General features: G+C 36.8%; 1 pseudogene; it reads right to left on the bottom strand.

The window, feature by feature from the left end:
* Positions 1-5,660: 5,660 nt before the first annotated feature.
* LOC130853689 (phosphoglycerate mutase 1-like) lies at positions 5,661-6,635 on the bottom strand (annotated as a pseudogene).
* Positions 6,636-6,949: the final 314 nt, after the last annotated feature.

Here is a 6,949-nt window from a genome sequence, read left to right as displayed (position 1 = left end):
TTTATTCACATCTGCAAAGTCCTGTTTGCCATGTAATATAACATGTTCAGAGGTTCCAAGATTTAGGGTATGGATATTTTTTCAGGGTCGTTTTGCTGCCACAACCACAAATATGAGTTTCAGAAAAGCAGCTTTTGGTTCAATAAGAAGAGCTTTCAATGAAAAAAATCTGCCCAGTGCTGGGATTTTGTTTGCTTAAGACACTCTCCTTATTACGAGTGTTGAATGTCCATTGTTTGGACTTTAAGAAATAAATATTACCATATGCAGATCCATTGCAAGGCTTTTAGTTCAGTTCTCTAATATATATGATTAAGCATAAGTAAAGCTTCTTTTGATAATTACCTTGACTCATTGTTTTAATTGTTTGGAAATCTTCTGACATTTAGCAAAATGTATGTTTTCTGCATTCATTTCCATACTTCTGTTATACTTACTTAAGAGATTTAAAAAAAAAATTGTTGTTAGTCTTCGAATAATAGGTCTGGATACAAAGGTGGGTGGGAATCCAAGGAGTTCTCCCAACCTGATTTAACTTCACTCTGAACATAACTTTAAAACTTAAATTAGGCTGCTCAAACATTAAAAAAAAAAATGAAGACTTGAAATTTTGCCATGAATTTAGCTTTTATCTCAACTTTCAGACCTTTAAACTATTTTATCTAAGCTTTGTTTTGCATTACATGGTTTCAGAAGAGTAAACATAGGAGAAAAAGTATCCAAAATAAGACCAGATTCATAATTATAATTACCTACTGTTGATAACATTGCACATTATTTCTTAAGATGACACATAAATTTGTAGATGAACTTCGAACATTTCTATTGTCAATACACATATTAAAAACTACATTATTGACATTGGCAATAATTATTCTGGGAGAGAAAGTGATAACCTTTAAAATGTCAAGCTGTTTAAACTTTTCAAATTTAAAAAACAAACTATTTGTAAGGTACTGTCAAGAATAGTTAACTAATAAGTGCTCTACTAGAACCTGCTGGCAGTAGTCTGACAAGCTCTAAGCCAGAGCAGGATCAAGGCAGCTTAGAACTTTGTAGCAATTATCTATGTAAGTCATATAATGGCCTTCTAAATGTCATGTTTGCAGTAAGAATGGGAAGAGATGCCTTAATGAGATACAAGGTGCCTGTGTTTGAGGACTCCAAATTGTGACTGCCATTAATAAGTGGTGGCAGATTAATAGGATATATCACCAAACTAGAATTATGAACATTTTAGAGATTCTTCAGTGAACTTTCAAAATACCTTTATCTTCAAACACCAAGAGTTTTTGCCTAGCATTTAAATTGCTCAGTGCTGGATTGTATCTAGGTATCTTGGTTTTTTTTTTTTTTTTTTTCATTTTGGAAAGTGTTTTGATGTTGCACAAGTCTATGAACAGCTGAACTAAAATGAACACAAACTGTCACTTCAAGAATCCATCTCCATGGCAAATAATGAAGCTGGAATAAAAAAGGAAACAAAACATATTTCCTGTCAGTCAACTGTCAGGGTGTTTATTTGTTTCTTTAAGCTAAGTACTCAGATAATAGCAAGGGAAACAGATTTTCACTTATAATGCTGTTTAATAAAGGATCTGGGTGAACTGAAGATATTTTCTGTTTATCTGTCAGGTAATTCCAAAATAAAGTTCTTTCATGATTCTAAAGAAGTCAGAAAACCTTTTCTTCAAATTGTCCTACTCAGAGCAAAAGGTAAATAAGCTAAAATATATATGAAAATTAAGTGAATAAAATCAACCTGAATGAAATAAAAGATCCTAACGTGTTTTTCTGCACTTGTGTTTTTAGGCCAGTTATGTCTGATGTAAACTGAAAGCAAACTTGTGTTTTTTGACATAAAATATCTTTTTATCTCTTAACTGCCTTCAAAACTGGTAATGACATAAATGAGACCATATGATTTATGTAAACATTCTTGTCCTGCTGAATGAAAAATCAGGACTGAAGTTCACCTAGCCTTAGAGACATTTCGATAACAAAGGCCACCAAAATAAATTACTCAAATCATCCTGCTTGGAGCCCTTTATTCATTTATAAAATACTTTTCTAGTCTGGGGTCTAAGGGTACAAATTATGAGCAGGAAAACAAATGAGGTAACACAGTTTAGGTAGAAGAGGTGCTTTCCTTGTAATTTACAGCCAGGTTCATTGTAGCAGCCAGTGTACCCTTCTTAAGATGCATTCTTGCAGAGAGCAAGGACCTTTATGCCAGTTTGCAGATACAGATGCTGAGTTCTGTTGCAATTTCTCTGTCTGCAGGCATTTGGTTCTTGCACTGTATGCTCAATAGTCTCTTTCTGTATTTCCTCAGAATATATTTAGCTCCAAAATATGTTATTATTAATTTCAATTCTTGTCTTTATTGATGTAAAATGTAAACATTTTTGTTACTGTTACTCATTTCTTTGTCCATTTCCTTACACCACACTGTCTTCCTTTCCTTTTATTTCCCATTTCTTCTTCAATTTCTATCAAGATGTAACATCGCTATCTGATTACCAGTCCTGGTCTTCTACAATTTGCCCTAATTTTAGTTTCAAATCACAAGAGAAATAAAGTTCACTTCTTTATATTCAAATATTATATGACTAATGTGCGTTAATACTTGGTGTAAACTTATTCCTAGAGACCTTTCTTAGGAATGTCCCAGAAGAGGTTTGCAAATAATATGAATGTCTTTGGAGACTTCAGGAGAAACATAGATTATACAATCTATTTACGTTAGTATTGTGTTTACACCCATAAACACTTAAGGAGCAGTCTCTCTCACTGAAATGGTAGTTTAGAAGTAAACTATAGGAGTCTGTAAAATAATCGTATTGTTATTTTTATCATGTCAGAATCCTCAGTTTTCTTTTAATTAACAACTTTTATTATTCTGGAAAGATAACACTTGAGATCTGATCTCTTTAATCAGAATAGTGCCTCTATTTTCTCTTAAAAAAAAATCAAGCAGGCTGGCAAGAAAGGAAACAACTCTGCCAACTAAAATCTCTAGTCTGAAGGATCTTAGGAATTAAGGGTTACTCTAATTGGATGTAGAGAATAGGTAAATCTAATCAAATACTTAGTGGCTGCTTGTAAGAAATTTTTGATGGGAAAATGCACATATTTTGAGGGTCATATTGTACACTAAGATATTAAAAGCTCTGAGAAGCCCTATAGTAAAAACAAACAAAAAACAACCAAAATAAAACCTACATTAACTTTCTCAGGCTTATTTGACCATGAGTCTTATGCACATTATTTTTTCATAAAATTATTGACACTTCACAAAACACTCATAAAATAAAGCTAAATCCCAAGTTCTTGGGTCGGAGTACGTTGATTAAAAAATAAAAATAAAAAACTATCTCAAAAGCTATTAGTTTGATCCTTAAACAATAACTTAAATGTATTTGAATGTCAATGTGCTTATCTTCAAAATCAGTATCATGCAAATGATACCTACCTAACATAGTAAATGTAAAGATTAAACAAGTATACAAAAGTTAATTGTAAACCATAAGGTACTAAGCAATTGTTTACAATAGGGAAATGTAACTTTTAAAAGTTTAGTTTTGAGATCTGACACACTTATCTTCAAATCCTTACTCTGCCTGTATGACATTTTGCAAATGTCTTTCCATTCATGAAACTAACTTTTCTCATCTGTTAATAATATTTAACTTGCATTGGAAAAAATGCAAATAAATGATTAGGAATCCTACAATATATTTTCCAATATATGATAATAATTTAATTTTGAGTTTTATTTTTAAAATGTGTTATTTGTTTTGAATATTGTATAAAAGGTGTACAAAAGTGAGAAATACATGTAATATCAAGAACCTGGTAAAAGAGAATATTTAATTTTTTTCACAATAGAAGAAACTAAATTACTAGTGGTTTCTGTGTTTTTCAAGAAAAATGATAAAGAGGACAGTGCTAAAAATGGCAAGCCATTCTTTTCTTTTTCACCAGATCATTAAAAATAAAAAATATTATGATAAAATAGTGTTACATTTAGTTTAAACTGTATCCTACTGTGATCAGAATTTGACATTCAATATCTAATTAACTCCTTGAAGTAGCTCTATGGTCTGGGTATTATTATTGTCTTTCCTTTAAGGCACTAGGATATATAAATGTAGTCAATAGAACTTTTCTTCAAATATTTGCAACACTTTTCCATATGAGCACAAGTTAGGGGGACTTCCTGGCTCCATCATTGTTAATGGAACCATGTAACTAACTGTGGTCAATGAGTTCTAATTGAAAGTCAAGAATTTAATTGCCACTTCAAAATCTTCCAAAGCTCTCTTTGGCTTCTGGAAAAGTTACAGAGAATATTCAATTCTGGCTGACACTCTGCTTTTTCCATGAATGAATGGAATGAGCAGAGTTTCAATTAGCATTTGCTTTCCCTAGTTAGATCTCAATGGACATGTAGTATGTGTAAAAAAATAAACCATTTATTTTAAGATTGGAGCATGTTTCCTGCCCCAACATAAATTAGCCTATCCTGATTAATATATCAGAGATATGTTTTTAATAGTATAGCTATTAATGAAAGACGTAGTATTTGAACTGTCCTCTAATACCAGAGTGTTTGCTCATAATTCTATACCTAATTGTAACTCCCCAAATATGCTAACTACATGTGGGATAAATCTGAGAATTACAAGAGAACATTGTCTAATGACACATGGACTTAATTAATAGTAGTCATTGTCTTATTCCTATATTTTGTATGCTTTCATTAGGGCTAATCAAACATTTTGTATTTCCATTTTATTTTCCCTATGAGCTTTATTATTGTGACATTTTTGTATTTTTTAAGTGATTGCATTAGAAATGTACACACACACACACACACACACACACACACACACACGGGTGAGTCAAAAATTATCAGCACTCCAGTTATATTAGAACTTCTACTGGCTCCACATTTTTTTTTTTTTTTTTTTTTTTATTGCGCATCACTCCTTTATTATACTGATCTGGAAAAAAACTTAGTACAGTTATGCTCAAATGAGTACTGGGCCTAAATGGTGGGCCAAGCAACTGGAACATGATTCAGAAATCAGGCACAGTGAAAGACACACTTGGACGTTATCAAGAGGCATTCCGCTGCCGTAAAACACAAATGTAGGGGAGGGATTCTAACACACACACAGCAGGATGAACTCCTACACCTCAGAAGTCAAGGAGCTCATCCCATGATGGTGTAAGGAATGGCTTATTTTCTGATGACCACATGTGGGAATATTTCAACCGCCACCAGAAACCCCAGAAGGGTTTTTTTTTAATTGATATATATATAAATTTTTTTTTGCAAAAGTAAATGTAACACATAAACATTCAGGATTGATCCCAATCTTTTAGAGTCAGGGAGGAAATGTTTAATTGAATCACCACGCAGGTTACATTCATCTTCCACTGGAATGACTAGAGCCCCCAGTCACCTGAACAGAACAGTGCCCAGCTGGCCTCTGGGAACACAAACAGCCTCTCTTGCTTCTCCTCACTGGTCACGCCTTAGCATGATTCCCCCCATCCCCTACTCAAGCAGGTCCTTAGTGATAAACCACTAGCAAACCCCCCAGTTACTACCTGTCAGCGCTCTTGGATAAGTCTTCCCTCGGCTTGGACTGAGGACCATCCCCCAGAGGTGCCATTCTGACTAGACTGTATGAAGGGAGTGGGTGCAAGAGATAAATGGGTAAAATGAAATTGGGAGCCGCTGGTCCCCATCTGCAGCTACAACTTAAAGAAGCCTACAGATGTCAGTGTGACATGTGCAGGGGAGAGGTGCAAAGGAATGGGATGGACTTGGCGGGAAGGGTAATCCTTGGGGAAGTAATCTGCTGCTCGCCCTCACTTCTTCGCCTTGCCCTGGGCAGCCACAGCCTCCATGGCTTTACGCACGGTCTCTTCATCCCCCAGGAACTGCATGGGCTTGATGGGCTTCAAGTTCTTGTCCAATTCATAAACAATGGGAATGCCAGTTGGCAGGTTCAGCTCCATGATAGCCTCTTCGGAAAGACCCTCCAGATGCTTCACGATGCCCCGAAGGCTGTTGCCATGGGCTGCAATCAGTACTCGTTTCCCCTCCTTGATCTGGGGAACTATTTCTTTATTCCAAAAGGGCAGAGCTCTGGCAATAGTGTCTTTCAGACTCTCACAGGAGGGCAGCTGATCTTCAGTGAGGTCTGCATACCTACGATCCTTACTGATGTTGCTGTAGAAGGGATGGTCAGGCTCCATTGGAGGTGGTGGGATATCATAGGAGCGCCTCCAGATCTTTACCTGGGCCTCACCATGCTTGGCAGCAGTTTCTGCCTTATTGAGGCCAGTCAGGCCCCCATAGTGTCGCTCATTAAGGCGCCAAGTCCTCACCACTGGCAGCCACATTTGGTCAATGGAATCCAGCACTGTCCAGAGGGTCCGAGTTGCTCTCTTCTGCACTGAGGTGAAGCAGATGTCAAACTCATAGCCAGCATCTCGCAGCGCCTGCCCGCCGCGCTTCGCCTCCTCAGGTCGGCGTCATACCAGCCGCTGAAGCGGTTCTCCAGGTTCCACGCGCTCTCGCCATGACGAATCAGCACCAGCTTGCAGGCGGCCATGGCGGCGGCTCGGGGTGCGGCTCAGACTGGGGCTCACCAAGATTCCGGAGTCGCTGCCCGGCCCCGCACTGTCTTATCAGTGCTTTCTGTTCAAGGCTACTGTCTCCCAAGTCACTGCTGTGCAGGTGTGAAAGTGTTACATCTATTCATTTGTAACTGTGGTGTGAGCAAAAATGGATGCTCCACTTGTGATTTGCACAAAAGAAGAGCAGCGTGCAGTGATTTGTTTTTTGTGATTTGAGGGTGTACCTGGTGCCATTATTTATCGAAGACTTTGTGCGCGGTATGGAGAACGTGTTTTGTCACAAAAAATT

Source organism: Hippopotamus amphibius, chromosome 5 (genome assembly GCF_030028045.1).
Source record: "Hippopotamus amphibius kiboko isolate mHipAmp2 chromosome 5, mHipAmp2.hap2, whole genome shotgun sequence".
NCBI classification, from domain to species: Eukaryota; Metazoa; Chordata; class Mammalia; order Artiodactyla; family Hippopotamidae; genus Hippopotamus; species Hippopotamus amphibius.
This window is presented reverse-complemented; position numbering and strand designations above follow the sequence as displayed.